General features: G+C 33.1%; 2 non-coding genes across 2 annotated transcripts; one reads left to right on the top strand and one right to left on the bottom strand.

Moving 5' to 3' along the window:
* Nucleotides 1-2,079: 2,079 nt before the first annotated feature.
* TRNAS-GCU (transfer RNA serine (anticodon GCU)) lies at nucleotides 2,080-2,161 on the bottom strand. Its single transcript has one exon. It is a non-coding gene; the product is annotated as a tRNA-Ser (tRNA).
* A 21,009-nt stretch (nucleotides 2,162-23,170) lies between these two features.
* Nucleotides 23,171-23,252, top strand: TRNAS-GCU (transfer RNA serine (anticodon GCU)). Its single transcript has one exon. It is a non-coding gene; the product is annotated as a tRNA-Ser (tRNA).
* The last annotated feature ends 101 nt before the right edge of the window (nucleotides 23,253-23,353 follow it).

Genomic DNA, 23,353 nt, shown 5'->3' on the forward strand with positions numbered 1-23,353 from the left:
AATAAGAGTATATCTATAATTATTTAAGAAAAAACACTATTTATAATTACTGTATATTGTCAATACTACTAAATTTTAATAATATGTAATGGAGATCCCAGTGTGGATATCATTATATCCTCTTTTTACAAAAAAGAAGATATTAAAACATATTATTATTATTATTTGACTTCCAAGAAATTTATAGCCATCTTCATCTTCATCTCCCCCAATACCTTCAGTCTTGTTGGACTGATGGGTTGTTACTCACAACATTGGGACTCTTTGAAAACCATCATAACAATTTTTAAAAAAATCTGAATCAATTTATTTATTTAATTATTTATTAGGTACAAATTTTATTACAATTCAAGTTTTTCAGTAATGTAGGCCTCACTGGGTGGCTTGCTCAGATTTTATTAATAATTATTTCCAAGCCGTCTGATAATGCCCCCTCTCCTCCCCCTGGTGATGCTAGAGATATGTCTGGGTGCGGTAGTGTTTTCAGGGCAATATGGGGGGCATTGATTAGCAGAAATTGAACTGGGGGGCAGTACGAATATTTCAGTACACTGTTTTTTTTTGTGAAAAACATCACCCACCAGAGAAACGGGCTGATATATTATATAGATGATTGTTGATTGCTGTGAAAATAAAAAAAAATCTATATATAATGTATTATTTATGGATAAATAATACTAGCGCAGGATCCGAGATAAATCATGGGATATTATAATTGCAGGATTTGTGAAGCTGAAAGTTTTTATCATTCATTCAAAGAAAATAAATTTACCTCTCGAATTTAAGTAAACTTGAAAAATTACGACGTCTATCCACATTTTTCAAACATTTGAACAAAAGAAATACTTAATAAATATTAAGTGTTATTAATAAACAAATATTTTTTGTCTGTACCTACTTAATCGCTTGTCTTATATAGTATATACTTATCAGTCTATAGTAACACGCACCCATGCACCGACAACCGAAATTAGTTCGTTTAATTAACTAGTGTACCATAATAATGTACATTTTATGCAGCCCTGCAAGTAGGTAATGAGAAGATGGAGCGTAGGTTAACCGGAAACTCCCTTCTAAAATCTGATACAAAGGTTCTTCTCTCCCCTCCAGCTGTGTCCTGTGACACCTGGCTATGGCTACAGGGTGATTGAGATGAGATCCTCGGGGAGAGGTTCCGGTTCCGGATTCAAAGGGGGTCTTGAGGGAGACTCAAGGGATGCTGAGAGGAAGGGAATAAAAAAATCATGTTAGGACACTAACAAACAAAATCTTGATAAAATATTTAATTATTTTTTTTTGTAAACTAATGTTTAAGACAAGATTTTTTATGCATAGCACAAAGGGTAACAATTATTTTATAAGCAATAATTATTAGCCACGGGTTAAATAACCACACGGGTTCAAGTCCCGTTGGCGTCATGTATCTTTTATCAGGAGATTTTTCAATGTGGATGAGTATTTCAGGCTAATAATTATTGCTTATAAAATAATAAAATATTTAGGTACTTGAATTTTCTAAAAATCTTTTTTTAAACTGATAATAAAATTATTTTGTTTTACATAGGGGATTGCAGTAAGGGAAAAGAAATGTTGCAAGTAAGCGCTTATTTATTTGTGGGGCTTTTACAGTTGTTTAATTTTTTTCATTTTTCATATAGTAGTTAGTTAAAACCATAGACATATGAATATTAGGTTAAAACAATAGTTGCGTACAATAATTATTTTTTACATTACAATGGTTTACAATTAGATAAAAATAATAATAGTAAAATTATCAGAAATAATATAATAAAAATAATTTAAAAAAAGTGTTTTGATATTTGTTTTCTGAACTATGCTGGCGAGTTTGATTCATAATTTATTTGTGAAGTGATATGATATTGAAATAAGTCCTTATGCTGTGCGTGGAGTTGTTATCGATTGAGTAATTTATTTATTTGTTATTATTTTACGAAACCCGTTAAACAATTATATTACTTCTTTATTCGTCAATTGACCATGTTTGCAGTATGTTCATTACCTACACGCATAGTGTAATAATTTCTTCAATAATTCAAATTAAAAATCAAAATAAATTGCCGACGAGGATGGGATTCGAACCCACGCGGGCAGAGCCCATTGGATTAGCAGTCCAACGCCTTAACCACTCGGCCACCTCGTCTGATATGCAATCCGACGAGTCGAGCGAACATTTTAACCGAAAGTACAGAGATAATTTGTGACGTCACCGAGTAAATGAAAAGAAGATCACGAATAACTAATATAATGTAGGTCACGATATTACTTGGTTTTTACAGTTAACTGTATGAACGGAATAGTACTGCAGTGAAAGTGTGAAGGTAAAACTGCTTTGCGATGAAAATGGTTATTGGATTTAGGCTTCAAAATTTAAAAAATATGATAAGCGTAAAAATCGACAATTTTTCACGATAATAAATTGAAACTTTCAATTTATCTCTCTAACTTGTAAAACAATAATAAGATTCATTTATTTTTCCGATTTGATGGCCTATTTGTGTCTAAGATTTTTAGGAAGTAAGTAGGTAGGTACTTGGTTAATGACAGATGATCAAAAGCATATATAATAATTGATTAAGTCAATTTAATTTTTCACGTAAGTGACATATAGGTTGGTATTGTATTAACCTAAGACTTAAGCTAAGGACACAGTCCAGTTGTTCAATAATTATTTAAAGTAATTTATTTATTGCTATCAAGTTTAATTTGTAGATTTTGATTTTAATACTGTTGAATATTTAAAAGAAAAATAACGTTTTTAAGGTTTATTGTGGTAAATCGCACTTCAATTAAAATAACGAAATAAATGCTCTGAAAAAATTTTATTTTATAATATTTACTATTTTAACTTAAATATTTGGCTTTTCATCGGTATGTAAATTTGTTTGTTACGTTCCGGTTCCGATTCAAGATGGTGGCCGTTTTGGATACTACATTTTTATCCAGCCAGAGATCGTTGTTCCTACTATCAACTGAATCAGAATAATCAATATTATGGTACCTTTAAGAAAGAAGAAAGTTTTGAGAGATGAAGACATTTCTTTGAACAAATTGTATAATTCCTTATTTGAAAATAAACTAAAATTTTATAGCTTTGTAATAAAGTTTGTAGGTATTTATCCACTGAAGATCTTGTGATTTCAGAGGACATTTTGGATTTCATTTATTAAATAAGAGAAAATTACAAACATAATTTTTGGACGCAAAATCTACTGTTCGCAGAACTTAAATTACCTATTATAAACATGGAAAATTCTTGCATTTCGAAGTCTCAAATCTCAAGGAAGCCGATCAATATAAGCTGACATGGTGTGTTTGTTGTCCCCGAAAGTAGGCATATAGATACAGGTCGTACATAATAAAGTGCAAGGGGTGCAGTGGTGCCAACCTTCCCACCCCCTCTCTGCTACGACTACAGCCAGAGCTACGTGCGTATTAGCACTGGCGAATCAAACTGCCGAAATATTGACAATTTCTAACATAGTGTGGGGGTGAAGCCGCCGGTGGTTCGCGCCACTGATTCTCAAACCCTTATATTTTTATACGTCGGGAAGTAATATAATTCAATATATTTTTTTAAATTAACACTTTTTAATAATTATTAGTATATCAGTTAACTTTAAATTTTTTTAAATTAGCTGGTTATTAGTATATCAGTTACTTTAATTTTTTATTTATTTGTGTTCTTACATCTTCTATTATTTATTATTTACAATATAGTATTTTTTGTAAATCTCTCAGGCCACGGGTAAAGAACCCTTTTTTAATATTTTTTATTATAATTATAATTTTAAGTGAAAATCTTTTATTGGATTTTATCTTTATTATTTAGTTTATTCTTATATATTCGAATAATCTGTTGATTTTCCCAAATAAATAAAGTAAATAAAATTTAAAAATAACAACTTTTAATTCCCTTTATTTTTACGCATATTTTGTTTACATAAGTATAAAAATAAAAAATAAAAAAATTAAATAAAAAAGGGATAGGAACTCACTGAGGTGATGCCTGTGTTTAGGCAGTATAAACAAACAATGTGGGATCGTATGTAACGATATTGCGGATTTCCTGGCAAAACAAGGAACATCTAACACGATTTTTAACCCTCATAAACCACATTTCAATAACTGAATTTTTTTCCATCCTCGAAGATAGATCCCGCAATGTTTAGGCAGAGTATTGGCACATTGCTAGTCATTCCAAGGGAGTCTGATATGCCTCGGTACATAAGACTATCCCATTAAAACTTCGGTTTCAACAATTCCCACATTTTTCCAAATAATAAATATTATTGATTATTAAAATGAGAGTTCTAAATTGTTTGCCTGCCTTATATACCTGTTTTGAAAACATATTTTTTTACAAACAAACATTGTGAAAGCGTCTCTATTGTAAGATTGGGAGAGGAAGGACGTAGAGATGTGGAAGAGAAATGTTGGGATCAGAATCTGGTGACACAAATACGGTTAAAGCCATTTTAAGTAAAGTTTTGCCAGGGCAATACTGATAGTATGTATAACCAATTCCACAAAGATAAGTGATTTGACGACCCACAGTTTGAAAAGCCCTCGCATCTTCCCTCACAGGTTGCCAGGCAACGACCACCCTTGCTCCGGCTCCGTGATCCGGAGGAAAGTCTAGCAAACCACACGCCGTTTTTATTGCACTTCATTCTGACATCAATACTAACTACCTTCATACACCGTGTTTATGTCGATCGGTCATACTCGTATAGATATAAGTACTAATAATATTACAAATTATGTAATTATTTTTTTTAGGGATTAGACTTATCCAAGCTTATAAAACTTACAAACCAAAAACACATGATTTTGCATTATTTTATTATTCCTCTTCATATTATATTTTCCTGCTTCTTTTTACTTTGTTTATTAGTAACTTTGTTTCTCTGCTGCTTATTATGTCAAAATCACATCGACTGTATTTTGATAAAACAATTCAAGCCACATTTTTGGGAATACTTTTCAGTGGTTCATATAGAATAGTCTTCACAGTACAACATGTTAATGTAATTTTTGCTGATTAAGGCATTTTTTTAAATCAATTTATGGGTTTACATTTTTTATGTAATTTCAAGAACACAGTAGAAGAAATTACTAAACCCTCAAATTTCTCATAATTACAAATGGAATTGTAGTATTTTACATAATAAAATTTAAAAACGAATTTTCTGAAACAATTTTCTTATAAACTTCTACATTTTAATTAGTTTCACATATTTGTATACACGGTGTCCGGAAACTCGTAGTACAAGCGGGAAACTGGAGAATCTACACCACATGGGGAACCCAAATAAACATAAAGTTTTTTGATTTGAGCATTTTCACAAAAAAAAAAAAAAAAACCAAAAAAAAATATTTTTCGGCTATTTTAGGGTTAAAGTTTTTTCTGGTGTTTAGGGTTGAACAACAGATGTTTTAACCCTGCAGAGCAGAAATATTTTATGATTACACCGGATTAAATGAAGGGTGATTTCAAAATAATGCTTCAAATCCGAGTTTCTTCATTATTATTTATTACAGGTATTTCAATGGAGCCTGCTCCAAGGAGCTAGCAGCATTGATTCCTGATGCACCGGTGCACGTGCGCGAAACTCGACGGACATGAACTGAACACCCGTTCACGGTTGACGTTGGCTTCATGAGAACGGGCCTTTTTTACGACTCGTTTTTGTGTAAGTCGGCTCGTATGTGGAACGAGCTACCGGCATCTGTTTTTCCTCCCTCCTATAATCCGAGCCTCTTCAAGGCCCGCATTAACAAATCCCTTCCTACAGCCCCTACCTTACTCCGCCTCACAACGCCGCCCAACCGGGTGGTGACATAGTTCCCCTGTCTGTGCACTGCACAGGCAGGGACACTCTTGTGAGGTGTCACATAAAAAAATAAAAAAAAATAAAATAAAAATTGTTTTACTTTCAAATAGTTTTAATTAGTTGGGTACTTTGATTTTCAGTAATAATTTATAAGAATTTGATTAAAAAAAAAAAAAAAAAAAAAAAAAAATCAACTTCTAACTCGATTTACTCGATAACGAAAGCTCAAATCAAAAAAAAAATACTACAAAATCGACTCCAAATGTGATGTAGATTCACCAGTTTCCCGCTTGTACTACGAGTTTCCGGACACCCTGTATGTATTTCTTTTTATTGATTCCTGTAAATTTTTCAATTTATGGCTTCAAGGGTTGTTATACTAAACCGTCCTTTTCAGATTCTTAAATACGCGTGAGTTCTTTCCACAATGTTGTTTTACTATACTGCCTCAGGGATCTCAATCTCATTGCATAATCTACTTTCGTACTACCATTGCCAATTGCATGCATCACTACCATACCTACATCATGGTTTGTCTTGTGGACTAAGAGCATCGCTCTTTGACAAATTCTTATGATTCAGTGCTGCATTCAGCGCTGCATTAATTGAATTCGACATCCTTAACAGCCTTTTCATCTCTTGGAAACAAATTCTTCGTACAGTATACAAACTCATTCACCTGCTTCGAACTTTAAGACCTCACTGAACACCTTATTGCACTGTATCTTCGCATTCTTTATTTTCGATACCTCTGTTTTAACTGACATTACTAATTTCACTTCGCTTACGTTTCTACGAATACTTCTACTTGTATTAATACTTGCAGGTTTACAATAGTTAGCAGTGCATTTGTGTAAATAAACTTTGGTGAACTTTCACGAAAAAGGCGCTAATAAAATGATTAAAATATGTATTATAGTTCTGGGGCAAACGTAGTTCCAAACGTAGATAAATAGTTCTGGGGCCGCGGTATCCAAACCCGCCTCCCAAATTGAAAGGCAAGTTTGGGTACATGTGGTATAAAATCCACAAATTTAACGAAATTTAAACAATTTCTTTTTCCACCTCCCCCTCCCAATTCCAACCCTAGAACAACGAATTTGGTAAGCAAGTTAGCGGTTCCTGTGAACCGGTAACCGAAGTGTACGAGATATTTGAATGAAATATATCTCACGCAATAAATTAGAGGCGCAGCCCCATCTGTCTTTCTGAGGTGAAAACCGCCCCTAATTTCTGTTTTACTGAAGGGGATATATCTGTTTAGATATTACCATGGGTAGGTATTTTAACTTTGCTATGTACAGGTTGGCAGGTATTTCAGTAGTATACCTACTTTTTATGTAGCTACCTGTAACAGTTTCAGTTTACACCAATCAACTCACATGGGTTTGGGAGAAGCATGGTGTACTATGGGTACGGATGTGTCATTTACTGGATTCTCGTTGATTGGACCAGTTACGAAAGGCGGGAATTTCTGTTTTATGTTTTCATCAAACGTATTATAAATATAGATTCTCCAAGTATTGTGTTCACGACAAATAAAAACCAAAAAAAACGTTTACACATATACCTAAAACAACAAATCAATGCACATAATTTTTTTTGTGGATACTATTGCAGTTGCAGTAAGCAAATGTTGAAAACAATATTTTTTTATTTTATTCGATGAATATAAAAATTAATAAAAAACAAGCAAATATTGGCCATGTGCATTTACATCATCATCATCTCGTTTTCATGTTTCTCCAGTGTGTTTTTTCATGGAGAAATCAAACAACTAATATAAAGCTTCTCTTTGTAAATTTTATATTAAATTCTTCTCTGAATTGAAAGAAATACTTGATATTTAATAAAGTCATAAAAGCAGCGCATTCTCAGATGATCTGTCAATTTAAAACTCAACGTAAAAAGGTCAAAGTTGAAATATAGAAGTGAAATCGGATCCACGCACAAATACTGGATTTTTCGTTTCGGTGGTTTACTGAATTATTTCATAGTCGGCCTGCAGACGAGACTCCCCCACCCCTATATATCTGCAACAGGATATCCGGCGTAAATATTTATCTCCCATGACGGGAGATTGATGAAAGCCGACTTTTCATTGTTATGGTTTATTTTGCACCGGTTGAGATGAGGCAAAAGGCCCTGCACGTACGGAGGTGGTGAGTGGCTAGTGATGTTAGTTTGCTAGAAAATCTAATCCAATGGATGTCAAACATAGGGTACCTACCTACCGGGTTTCGACAATAAAAGTCGACATATCACCAACTGAGTGAGAATAAGGAATAATACAAGAAATTACCTTTGGGCGTGTTTCGTGATCCAAAATTCTAACCAGTCCATAGAATTAAGAAGAAAACTAGAAGTGCCTTCCATATAAATTTTAATGAAAAAAAATATGCCTTTTGGCTCTAGACCATTTAGCACGCGGTGTGTCTCTCTTACACTTGCCTAAATTTGTATATCACCATCCCATTTGAATTTCGTAATCATGGTGAAACACATTTTTCTATGGAAATATGAACCTAAATTCGGCTAAAATTTGGATCACGAAACACGCCCACAGGGTACTTCTTGTGTTATTCTTTCTTATATAAACCAATCTTTGATTAAATGTCATATGCAGAAATGTGTCCCAACATCATTATGAAATTCAAATTGGATGGAGACGTCTGGCAAGTGTAAAAGAGACAGAGCTCTAGCTGAATGAGCTAGAACCAAAATATAGTCAAAATCAAAAGGCAGTGATGACATTGGTTTCCTTCCAAATTTATATTGAACTAATTTCTATTGTTAACCTTTTTTATGGTTAGTAAAGTTGTTATTTTAGTATTAAGTAGTTGCGATGTGTCATCACGAAGTTTATCAAGATTTTTAAACTCTTGGGTACAAGGAGATTTTACAATTAAGTCACTGCTGCTCCCCACCACTGCAGAATACAAGTATTATAAACATAATTCCTTAGTTATGTTTAACTTCTTAGGTTTATTATACAATCAGTGTTTTTACGGTTATTACGTTTCTTTTCGGCGAATATTACTTACTTATTGTGTTACCAAAGTCTGTTTTCTCATTACACTTTCTAAATGTAAAAGTTTGAGAACCTCTGTAAAATAGAAACGATTGTGGGAAGGGGTGTGTGATATATTGAAGAGAGTGTCTGGGCTAGGATTGGCTGTCACTACATCACAGATTTCATTCTCAGAAGAGGATTTGAAGACGGTTTACTACAGCTCTCGTGTTGCAAAGTCTTCAAAAATTGCATTTCGTATTTCATCAATATATATATGCTTGTGGTTTGTTGAGTTCCTTGGTACTGAGGTAATATCTTCTCTGAACCCAGAGATCGCGTTTTGTAAACAGATGTGAAAATTGTGTTCTATCTAACCTTCGACTTCCAATTTCAGAATTTCTCAAATCATACCATATTTGGATGTTATATTGTATTGGCTATGTAGTTAGGTTTTGTACCTATATTTTATCATGACAGTGAAAATACATCACGTATATTCATATGGAAACATATGAACTGCTTACTGCAGTTAAAAGCCAATGAATCCACCTAAATTTCGCTGATACATCCCATATTTTTAGGTTCCATAAATGTGGCATATTATGAAGTGATCGCTCAAGACGTTTTTACGAACTTGGCATAATTGGCCAAAGATGTTGGATGCTCGGTGGTTAATGAACTATATGATATGGGCATGCCCCAGATACCCCTTTTCGTTTATGAAGAGAATTAAAAACACATCTCATTATTCTGCACAATCAAACAAATGTTTGATAAATTTAGGTACAAGATATTTATTAATATTGAATATTTTTGATTGGTTGCGACTGTACAGTAATCATGGCTACGAAAGCACACTGAATTTGGAAACATTGTTTATATTAAATGTTAATCTCTCTGATTTACAGTGACAGCCGCCGTTGAATGAACACAGGTCTAGGTATTAAATCAACCGGTCAAACGGATTACCCTGATTAGATCTGACCTTTCGGATATGTCCACTCATTCCTCTTCCGGTGGCCGGAGGACTGGAAGTGGAGTAGATAAAAGGATTTCGACTAATAATCTCATAGACTGCAGTCGCTGCGCATTGCACATGCTGTCAGATTCACTTCTGGCGGATGTGTCGACTGTAGAGTGCAGAGCGGCTGTCAATTGGCTTAAATCACAGTAGATTTTCCAATAAACAGAAGCGTGAGCTAGGTCAGTCAAATCCCCGTACCTACTCACCCATGTGTGAGTAGGTTCTGGGATTTGACTAAAACAATGTTCTTTCGAAAGTATCACAGCTCAGCCTTCATCAGTGTTCCCTAACAATTTCAAATAATTTCAGAGGTGCCGAGCGGTGAGGTAACATTATTATTATTATTACAGTTTCAGAAGACATATTTTCTGATTTAATGTTTTTTCCTTACAAAACTTAATTTCACAATCGAGGTCAAATTACACAACCAAACTGAATATATTATTTTTTATATAAAGGGTATGGCAAATACATTCAATAATTACATTTTCATGATTATAGAGGTAACTTTGGAAATTATTTGTGAGTTAATGAAAATCATTTAAAAGCGTAGTATACAAATAAAATATTTCGATGTGATGTTTATTTTTTAATAATTATTCATTTAATTTTATTTGCATAGGAGGTTGAGCAAGATTACTTTTTATAATTATTATCTTTAGCTCATAAAAAAATGTCAAAGTTGCCTCTTTTTTATGTGAATATCACACAAGAGTCAACAACTGCTCCCAACCGTCTGGGGCCAGTGAGATTATGGCATCCCCAATTGGGGTATGTTGTGAGGCTGAGAGTAGTACGGAGCGGGAGGAAATGGGGAAGAGGAAGGAGGGGAAGTACCTGGAAGTATAATATTTTTTTCAAAACATAAACAACCTCAATACGAATAATAATATTTAATTCCAGGTGACATCGCATGTAGAATACGGTGTCTACGCAACATCGTAGCGTAACGTGCGTCGTAGTAAGAAATCTACGCAGCATCCGGGGCAATCAATATATCATATCAAAATGATTCTGCGAATTGCTTCCTGCGAATACAAGGCTCGTTCGCAGGGTATATACCCCCAAACGCGGTGTAGGTGTAAATATTACGCAGCGCGTAAGGTCGGAAAGTGAATTGAATGAAATTTAACCACGGCTCGTCGGTATAGTTAAACCGGGCGTAAGCCATAATCACCACGTATCATGTAATCTCTAATATATATAAAGTACACTGTGTATACCACTGATAAGCAACAAAATGAGATATTTTCAGAAATCTCCAGAATCTTTTAGACAATTTTCACAAATCGATATTATTATGTTAATAACAAGATATCGATAGATAAACCCGATAAACGTCTGGAAAGTATTAATCAAACACAGAAGAAAATAAAGATACTTACATAAATGAATATTAGAAAAAAATAATTAAATAATTTATTAATAAAACGATGAATAATACAATAAATATTTTTGATGTTTATAAACACAAACACTTTACTGATTATCAATGGCGTGCAGTCCGTAAAGGCTGATATTATGTGCCTACTTTTCTAAAAAGGAGCATAAAAAATAAATAATAATCGGTCTTTTTACAATAAAAAGATTCGGGAAATTGCAAAACTTGAATAATTAAATTAGTTTTACGAATTAAACACAATGACAATAAACAACAACAAAAAATCCACATCACAAATTTCTACTTTCACGCATTATAAAAACACCAAATTCTTCACAACTATATTTTAACTACAATAAAGATACATCGCTTAAGTCACTCAAAAACCCTGTAATGGCCTATATTAGAGAATGTTGATAATTCAAAATACTTAAATAAAAATTACTTTGCAAAAATAGCAACATGCATAGGAAGTTATATACACCTACATCTACTCAAGTACTGGTAGTTATACAGGGTGTATCGGCAAGTACCCGACAAACTTTAACCAGCTATTCCTCAGCACATTTGGAGTAAAAAATTCTATGGGCGCTTTGCTGTCCGGTAACATTTTTTTCCATTAATAACAAAAAATAAATGAAAAATCCACACTCCGTCACTGTCATTTGCATGGTTTCTCTTGTTCAACAGCTGTTATTAGCAAGTGTGTCAAAAAGTGTCCTCGCTCTTTCGTATACACTAAATAATAATAGTTAAAAATGAGACGAATGGTGCCGTGCCATTTCGTTGTGATTGTAAAAGCGCGCCAACGTAGGTACGTACGACGAATGGTGCCGTGCCATTTCGTTGTGATTGTAAAAGCGCGCCAACGTAGGTACGTACGTACATTATTCAACGAAACTCGAACAAAATATTGCCAGACGGGTTTTCAAACTTTGACAAAGGATAAAACATTGGTGACATGTGGTGAAAATATGAATAGTAAATTTTTTATTAAAAAAAAACGTTAAAATGTTACCGGACAGCAAAGTCCCCATAACATTTTTTACTCCAAATGTGCTAAGGAATAGCTGGTTAAAGTTTGTCGGGTACGTGCCGATACACCCTGTATACACCTAAATCTATCTACGTCCTATTTTTCATACACCCACATCTACCTACATACGATCTAGGTAGTTATATAGTTTTAACTTCAGAATGAACTTTAAATCCACAGCTAAATAAATAGTTTACAAGTTTTTATATAAAATATAATCAAACTTTCTTGAAATCCCATAACGTTGTTCGTATGTACATTTTTTTACACTTATTCATGTTTTTATCAAATTTAAAAAAAAACATGAGAAAGCGATATAGGATGTAGGTACACAAGGTTATTGGTTTTTAATATAAATCTTTCATCACAAAGTAAATCATTTTAAAAAGAAACAAACGCTTTAAAAAGGCCCTACTTTCTACTATTATTAGTAAAAATTTGTTAAAAAAATATATAAAAATCGGGGTAACTTTTTCAATGGGATTATTTTCTAACATAATTCCTGCAGTTAATCTTATTTTGTTTGTTAGATGTAATCTGTATCTGAGGAAATTCACTTGTATCAAAACAAAATGGCCTTATTCGAACACGCTTATTCCTCATTTCTTGTGATATTACTTTGTTCTTGTACACGAATGTAAGAAACCGTAGCGCGTAGAAGACTCGAATGATTCCGTAGCCTTATGAGACGTAGACTTTTACGAAGCGGTTACACAAGCGAGAAGCGAGACTTATATGCGTATTGTTGTCTTGTAGAGTAACTGCTTGGAGAATCTATGTTTTGCTGAAGGAAAATTAGATCTACAAGCCGGTTGCCTCCTAAAGAAGAGCATTAATATCTTTTTTATTTGAAATTTTTTTTTTTCAATTCGTACTTGTAAGTATACTTATATAGCCAAAATAAACATTTATGGATTTCCTTCTTGTGACTTTAACTTTTATAAGTCAACATACAAAAAACAAAAATAATTAAATTTATAAGAAAATAATGTAAAATAAAAACAAAACCGTTCATGAAAAACAAAATCTAAGAAAAACATTTATTTTACGTAGCTTCTTCCGGTGGTAATTGAAGATGTCACATTATGACAACATATCACATAATAAAAACAAGAACAGACAATAACATTGTTAAATTTTCTTATTCCCTCTATGTTCTTGTTGCTTGTTTTCTTCCTATATATTTGATTACTTCTTGTAAATTCAATAATTCAGCTATTTTTATAAATATCACTATTCGGTTTTGGACAGGCGTATTTAGTCCAGTTTTTAAAGAAGTGATTTTTTAAATTCCTAAATAATGCCACCGTAATGTCATTAAATTTTTAAAATATATATATGTATTGTAAAAAGTTTGAAGCAGCTGTCACCTAGTACTCATTGCACATTTGAATATAGGTGGAATACTTGTAAAGTATCGGTGATTGCCCTTACATTTAAAAAACACAAACGTAGAGAGAAAAATTAAAGTTTATTTTGAATATATCCATGGAACAAGTTTGATAAATATGCACCCGCTGTTTCCTCGTTTCGCGCGGCGAGAGCTTTCGATAAATTGACTGGAAAGGAGTGTTTCGGTGTGTGTTGCTATTCGAAACTTCTAAGCTCTTGGCCAAACTCTTTCAGAAATATTATTCACGTAATATTTTTCACGTAAAATGGTATTCCCGCTCCGTGGCCGGTGGCCAGGATCCATCAAACATTAATAAAATAATGTAAAATGGTATTTCCGCTCCGTGGCCAATGGCCAGGTTCCGTCAAATATTAATAAAATAATGTAAAATGGTATTTCTCGCTCCGTGGCCAGTGGCCAGGTTCCAACAAATATTAATAAAATAATGTAAAATGGTATTTCTCGCTCCGTGGCCAGTGGCCAGGTTCCAACAAATATTAATAAAATAACGTAAAATGGTATTTCTCGCTCCGTGGCCAGTGGCCAGGTTCCAACAAATATTAATAAAATAATGTAAAATGGTATTTCTCGCTCCGTGGCCAGTGGCCAGGTTCCAACAAATATTAATAAAATAATGTAAAATGGTATTTCTCGCTCCGTGGCCAGTGGCCAGGTTCCAACAAACATTAATAAAATAATTTAAAATGGTATTTCCGCTCCATGGCCAGTGGCCAGGTTCCGTCAAATATTAATAAAATAATGTAAAATGGTATTTCTCGCTCCGTGGCCAGTGGCCAGGTTCCAACAAATATTAATAAAATAATGTAAAATGGTATTTCTCGCTCCGTGGCCAGTGGCCAGGTTCCAACAAATATTAATAAAATAATGTAAAATGGTATTTCCGCTCCATGGCCAGTGGCCAGGTTCCGTCAAATATTAATAAAATAATGTAAAATGGTATTTCCGCTCCATGGCCAGTGGCCAGGTTCCGTCAAATATTAATAAAATAATGTAAAATGGTATTTCTCGCTCCGTGGCCAGTGGCCAGGTTCCGTCCAATATTAATAAAATAATGTAAAATGGTATTCCTGTTCCGTGGCCAGTTCCAGGTTCCGTCAAATAATGAGGATAATATTTGGGTTCGTTTTTTTTCACTTCTGTCGAGAGTAAAGTATGATGATAATATTTTCTAGTTGATTTATATATTTATATAAGCTTGACAAACTTTTTTCAATTTCCTAAATAGTGCCAGCTTGATGGATTATCAGTATACATATAAGGGAAATATTTCAAATTGCCTCATTTCATATTTATAAAGAGATTGCAATAACTAGTTTCTAATAGAAAGGATATAAGATTTTAACAATTTATTTTTTGTATTTGTAATAATAACTTTATGATTTTGGGTTCACTTTGTTATCGCTTTAGTATTGTAGCAGTAAATAGCTTTTTTAAACATAATGTGCCATTATTTCTATATCGCTTGGTAATATTACTCAAGATTTTACCCTTAGATGTTTTAAAATCCTTTCTTTATTTTCTGCGAAGTCTTTTCCTGGAATAAGTCATAATTTTTTATGGGAAATGGCCAAGAAGATACAATATAATAGCCTTCCGCAAGCTTTGCCATAAATAATCGAAACTTTCCCCCGCAGAAGGAAACTTTTACCGTATATGCGTTATTTACCATTTATCGAATAAAGCCATTTTGGCAAAATATAAAAACGAAATAGAAAATAAATATAAGAAGCAGCTTCACAAAAACTTGCACTCGCAGCCAATTCGGCGGGTACTGCGAAACAGTGAAATGACAATAATTATTTATTAATTCATTGAAGATAATATTATTATATCGCAAATCATAATGAAACACGAAACACACAAAAGACATAGAAAATAAATAGAAATGTAATTTTCGCTACTCGGAATTGAACCTATATCCCCTGTCTTGCGGGGACAACACTACCAATATTGAGCTATTAAAAGACCGAGGATCTTTGTTCGATTCCCTGTTGCAACCGTTACCTTTTTTTCAATTTAATGTTTCATGTTTCATTGATATTCGTTAATAATAATATATTCTTTGATGATTAATATTACAATGAAATAATTTATTGGAATAACAAAATAAGTTATTTATTAAATTAATTAATTTGACACCTCATATTATGTGGTTAGAAAAATACGAAAAATCTAGAAACTGCAGTAAAATAAATATGTCTATGATAATATTGGATAATTTTTCAGTATTGGATATCGTTTAGTAATTAAATCCCTTTAAGAGGAAGCTACAAGCCAAATAAGTGTAGGTATATTCTTTGTATACCTTATATTGTAGGTAATAGGCATTAAAATCGCTTGACAAACGAAGTCTAGAAACGTTCGATTTGAAGCACAAAACTGGTTTTTATTTATTTTGTAAATAATTTTATAAGAAAGCAAAAAAGTGAATCAAGTGAAACTGTCACATATAATCTTAGCTATGATACAGTAATTTTTTTTAGTTGTTTCCTTTACGCGTTCATAAATTTCTGTAGAAAAAAATTTTTTTTAGTAGTATACATTTATAATTTTTTTTGAATAATTTATTTATTTTATTTATATTCTACTCAAGCGAAACGATAGAAAAACCTTCAATTTATCTAAAGCATTTTTTTGGTATTCATAATATACACCAATTCGTTATAAAGATTAATCAAAATAGTGATTTACCACTAAACTTCAGCTTAAAAAGGGGTTCTAATGTTCTTTTTCGGTCATATCTTTTCGCGTAAGGAATCATTTATTTTATCAATATAATTATGGCAAATCAAATGTACCTACATCAAAATACAGATTTAAGTAGATATATACGTGTTTTTACATCTCATGTAATACAAACAGATATTTCTATTTTTAAATTAAGAAATTCTAGGTAACTATTTGAAGGTCTACTACCCATGACACCATTCCCTAACACTATCACAACAAGTTGTAACTCTCGTGAAATGATGTATTGTTATTCACAAGTGGTGTCTTATGCAGTCAACCCTTAGCCAACACCCTTCAGCCAACGCTCTCGCAGGTTGCAGGTAGCACCCCTTTCATTATCTGCCAGACGGGGCCCAATTAACCAGGGGTAATTATCACCTCGTAAGAATACGCCCGCACGAAAGAGCCTCTTGATTTCCTGCCCAAAAGGGTTATGAACTTATAATTCCGAAGATCAAAAAAGGTCACCTTAATTAAGAAGTGCCTCAGAGGACATTTGATGAATACTAATAAAGGTGAGGTATGAGTGTGTATCACAGGGAAAATGGAGAAATATGATAATGTATTATCTCAATAATAAGATCCATATATCTTAATTTGATTTGAAGAGTTTTGTGTGAAGTAAAAAAATACAGTTAGAGTTTTTTTGTTACTTATAAATATAGAACTACCTACGCAGATTATATTGGAAACTTTTAATACGGATTTTCACCAATTCTAGGGGTAATACGGCAATATCACAAAAGGGTGGAGCAATAATAGCCTTCATTTTATTATTATATGAATCATTTATTGTGGTTTGTACATCGTGATGTTTAAAAATATATATATATATAAAACCACAAAGCGTTCGTTCAAAACTCCGTTGCTATGGAATCAAATTTTATTTCGCTCTCAGAGTGGAATATACTCAGCATCGCCGTGGTGAAAGTTGCATTAACTGGCTTATAGGCAAACATTTGGTGACAAGATCGGAATAGACAAGTGCTTCCCTACCTTACTCCTCCCTATCTCGTTCCCTTCCCCACTGCCTTCAGTCTCACAACATACCCCACGTAGGGATTCGATGGTCCACTGGCTCCGTTTAATGGGGAGCAGTTGGAACAAAATATAATAATAATTCCTATATAACTTGACGCCAGGCGTTCCTAAGTTCGTACCTTTTAGCTAACGAATTTGTCATCCCTGTACCAACATTTCCATATTAGCTATTACACATAGGTATAAGATCTCAGTTTGTCTACAATAATACAGATATTATTATACGATGCACACTATTCATTTCCGGTCTCTTGTGCCATGGGACCGGAAGCCACCGATGGAGATGAAAGGTTTAGGTTTGAAATGGAAATACCGAAGAATGGACCATACTAAACTTGTCTCACGGATTAATTTCAAATCGATAATTTATTATCTACCAGACTACACGAAGTTATTTGCACAGGTGTTTGAAAAACATGACATAATCTTTTTTTTTTCATAATGACATGTGTATCTTGTACCAGACTTCTTTGTTATAAAACAAATATTATCGCTATTGTGAATTATCACGCTATCGAGGTATGGCCACAGGTCGAAATTAGATTCAAATCTTTGCCTCTTCCAAAGGCTCTTCATTATCTAATAATTATCGCTTCCAAAATTCTGTCCAATTTTCAGCTTTCGTGGCCGGTTTCGCATGTTTCGTTTCACGTGTTTTATTTGAAAAACCTGTGAAAAATCTGTGGATAGTCCGAATTTGAATAATTTTCTGTTAACATTAAGTTATAGGTAAGTAGGTAGGTACTTTATCACTTGTCCGAATTCTTGACACAATCAGTTCCATTTTTGAAATGACATTTAAATTCAAAACAAATCCGAGTTCATTAAACCAGAGTCACCAGAATCGCAGACAGACCCACGACTAAAATTAGTATGTTTTATGATATTTTCTATCGTTCATCACTTGACAATAGATTTAAATAAATATATATATTAGATATAATACTACATGTCATACATTGGTATACGTACCTATATAGGTTGACGATTGTTATTTAAAATATAGGTGACATATATAGGTTGACGATGTAATTTATAACATAGGTGATATATAAATATAGTTTGACGATGTTATTTAAAGCATAGGTGACATAATACGAATGTTGACGATGTTATTTATAACATAGGTGATATATAAATAGAGGTTGACGATGTTATTTAAAACATAGGTGACATATATAGGTTGAAGATGTTATTTATAACATAGGTGACACATATAGGTTGAAGATGTTATTTATAACATAGGTGACACATATAGGTTGAAGATGTTATTTATAACATAGGTGACACATATAGGTTGAAGATGTTATTTATAACATAGGTGACATAAAATTTACCAGATGAGAAACATTTATCCCCGATATTATTTTGACTATCATATTACATTTTGGTAAAAGCCAACGCGTTTCGGATGCAACACGACTTCTTCGAGGCTAATTAGGGCCGCCCCTATGCGGGCGCAATTGGAACAGTCCGCTCCGGGCGCCGAATTACCAAGGCGCTGATAATACCTAACACCTAACAGCACCTAACACATCGCCCTTGATATTATTTTTCTATTATTATTGATTACAGTGATCGCCTACCTACTACCTAGGCGTATACTGGTTTTTACAGGTGGCAATTTGACCCTTAATTTTTCTTAAATCAAATTAACCTTACAATGTACTTAAACAAAAACAATTCTTTTTTATCTATCCTCTATCCTTTCCATATTTTTTTTTCGCTTATAACTTTTAATATCTACTTTCTTCCCAACATGTAACCATAAAAAAATTGTAAATGGAACTTAACTAGTTTATTTTATACTCAATATCTTAAATGCAAAATTAATTCACATGTATAACCTAAATATACACGAAAAAAAACGGGGGCAAAAAAATTACTGGCGCCAGGCCCCCATTGGTTCAGAGGGCTTGAGGTTAATAATAATAATAATGATAATATTTTGCTAATTTATATAGCGCCGTTTTCGTGAGAAATCACCTCAAGGGTGCTGTACAATTATATTTCTTAAATAGTTGATACTAGAACTACTGACTTACGTCTGAAACTTATATCTAAAGACTTACGACTAAGGCCTATAACTACTATCTTATTAAAATATATATTTAAATATGTAGAAACTTATAATTAAAATTAACATTCACAATCTAATTTTACAAGCGCTAGAAGAAGAAGGAAGTTCTATTAGGGTGTTTTTTAAATTAGTTTTTATTATTAGCTCGAAATATATGTGAATATATGAATGAATGAAATTAATCGTCGATCTTTAACGCATTTAAATGATTCATCTGCCAACAATTAAACCGATTGACGTGTTATGTTCCCGTTGATATTGTCCATTGTCCATTGGTAGGCAAGTCAATAGCATTTTGACGTTTTTATCATAAGTACAAATACATTGAACGCAATCGCTAGAGAATGTATGTGTGAATCATCAATTACGGTATAACAAAAGGAAAAAATGCAATATTTGGATAGAATGACGGATTTATGGAAATGAGTGACTGAAAAAGTGAGTTTTTAATTTGGATCTAAATTATATATTATATCATTTGAAATAAAATTTTCGATATAGGTCACATAATTATTGGCAATTGAGTGTTGAACATATTATGCACTGCAATTGCAATAATATAACAATTTACAATATTGTATAATGCACATTTTCAAGTTTCATCCAAACTAGGTACCCATATCTTTCAACAAAAGGTTGCAGGACTGTTTCTTTTCATTCTTGTTTGCTGCAAATAAACAACAATTTAGGACCACATTACAAAACCACCGAAGACCCTCAGATTCACCCAAAAACTCTAAGAAGATATGAATAGATACTATGCGTAAATACACAGTGGAAAGTCCGTCAATAATGATTGATAAAAATAAATATTTTGCAAACATTAATTTGTAAAGTTGGGCAACCTGAAGCTTTAAATTCGAAATTTTTAAAGGTTGTTTTTAGGTTTTTTTGTTTAACAATAAAAATTAATTCGTTGTGCATTTCAATTTAAACAATAATTCGTCTACCGGGATTAGCCAGGCTTTATGCACTGACCTCATTACAATTATTCTGATAGTATTATTATGCCATCGTCTGGACGGTTTAGGCCCTCTGATTGGTCGAATTCAAATAGTGTGTTGCGGGTAAATTCCGCATGGGAAAAAAGTCAATCCCTGCTTTACCGGCCGCAGGAATAGTTTCCCCATTGGCCGACAGAGCGCACCTCTGGCGGCATAATAGCGAATAATTTCATTTGAAATAATTCATAACAAATACTTACAATTTCATCTATTCTAACTACCAAACGCTAACTAAATAAAGCGTTTATTTTAGGTTAGTTTAGGGTGGGTTATTATATGTTAGGTTAGGATAGGTTAGGTTATGGTAGGTTAGGTTAGGATAGGTTAGGTTAGGATAGGTTAGTTTAGGTTGGGATATTATAGGTTAGGTTGGGTTTGGATAGGTTAGGTTAGGTTTGGTTGGGTTATTATAGGTTATATTAGGAAAGGTTAAGTTAGGTTAGGTTGGGTTATTATAGGTTAGTTTGGGTTATGATAGGTTAGGTTGGGTTATTATGGGTTAGGTTAGGATAGGTTAGGTAAGGTTGGGTTATTAAAGGTTAGGTTAGGTTAGGTTGGGTTAGGTTATTATAGGTTAGGTTGGGTTATTATAGGTTAGATTAGGATAGGTTAGGTTAGGTTAGGATAGGTGTGGTTGGGTTAAGTTAGGATGTATTATGAAAGGTTAAGTTGGGATTTTCTTTACATACAAAAATATTTTTAAAAACTTGCTACACTTATTTAAATAAATAACGTTTTTTTTTAACACAAAATATTATTTACGTAAATAATAATTTCGCACCATTTTGACAGACCAATAAAAACATGAAACACAATCAGAAGCTAGAAACGCTTCGTTGATTGTAAAATTAGCCAACAAATCTCTAATCTGACATGTACTTATATTTATAATAAATTGTACATGTTCTTGTGTGTATAATAAAATGATAAGTTAGGCTAGGTTAGGTTGGGTTATTATAGGTTAACTGTTGTTAGTATCACTTAAACTGGGCGAAGCCCAACTAAGTAGGTACCGCCCGCAGGGCCTAGCAGCAAAAAACGCACGGAGTGTTTTTTCTGCTAGTTCCTATATATTCCTGTATGTTCCTACCTATTCACCTTTGATACGTTTCTTCTTACTACGTTCTAACTAATTAACTAAACATCACGGCGTTTCCCGAAGGGGTACACGGAAAAAAATGAGTATTGCTGATTTATTAAAATCCGGTTATATCCTATTAAGCTTTTAGTACATTCCTAATATATCGCACCTGCATTTATCCTGATAATATACAATGACGAAATGCGTAAATATTAGAAATTTTATGGACACGTGTTCCGACACAGCGAAAACACGTTCGTGTTTTACTGAAATTATACTAGGAAACCTATCAATTCATTCGTTAAAGGCCTACAATTCCATTTTTAACGGGATAACGAATAATTTGAAGTGATTCTTAATAAATTTGCGATATTTTATATCAGTTAGTTTTCTTCGTGTAGGCAAAGGATGGACCGCCTAACAACTCAGTCTTTGCACACATTTCTTGTTTCATTCGCATTCATACATCGTTCATTCACAATCTTAGAATAAAGAAGAAAACTAGAAGTGCCTTCCTTACCAATAATTTGAATGCAAACAAATATTCCATTTAGCCCAATAGCCCAGCGCTAAGACTCGCTTACACTCGCTTGACATCGTAGATCTTCATCCCATTTGAATTTCCTAAACATAGTTTAGCATTGGAAAATTCAAATCCTCGATTAGACAAATATTTAAATCACGAAACACGGTCACAAGGCATTTTTGTGTTATTCTCTATTATAATAGAGAATAACATAAAGTTATAATATATAATTATAATAGAGAATAGCCCCTAATCAATTCAAAAATTCAGAAATGAGAAGAACCTAACCTAACCTAATCAATTCAGCCTAATTATTGCGAAGTCAGTGGCGTAAAAAGAATACGCTCCAAGGGATTTTAAGGTGAATGACACGAAACTACATCATAATAAAAATAATAATTAATGACGATATTCCTAATTGAATATTATTGTTATTAATATTCAATTAGATCTTCGCAAAGATTATCAAGTAAACAAACAAAAAAAATCTTCGCTTATTACGACATAATGTAGAATCGGACACTGAAATGAGAAGTGAGTACCGTTTCCCAGTTCAGCCCATGTCTGGTAAATCCAAACAAAGCGAAAATCCTTGCTGAGTTGCATCTAAAAACTATTCTTTAGTCTGGAGCTGAAAAAGGAAATAAAAATACTATTCACAGACCGCTACAATGAGGACTGCTTGATTGGACTTTCGCGGCGTTATTATACAATCACATGTCTCGACTTTTAACAGGAAGTTAGTGTACTCAAATACTAATCTAAAAAACAATATTTAAACCAATTTTACAGAATTTGCTAAAGTTTTTTAGTGTAATCAGTTCGTACAATACTCTAATCGTACAATCACTGACATCTGTGGCCTATCTGAGTATTAATCTTCCAAATTTTAGATCGTTGTGGAAACAATTGTACAGATGGCAGTAATTTGGGCATATCACATTATTTTAGTTCTTAATACAATATATTGGCGCATCGGCGGTATGACGAGGTGGCCGAGTGGTTAAGGCGTTGGACTGCTAATCCAATGTGCTCTGCACGCGTGGGTTCGAATCCCATCCTCGTCGACTATTTTTGAAGCTGAGTCTATATCTTATCTTTTTTTTATCATGGTAAACAGCATATGCTATTATCTTTTTTACACCTATGAAACTAATTATTCTTATCA

The sequence above is a fragment of the Hesperophylax consimilis genome, chromosome 3 (genome assembly GCF_061612785.1).
Source record: "Hesperophylax consimilis isolate HC1 chromosome 3, BYU_Hcon_1.0, whole genome shotgun sequence".
Lineage (NCBI taxonomy): Eukaryota > Metazoa > Arthropoda > Insecta > Trichoptera > Limnephilidae > Hesperophylax > Hesperophylax consimilis.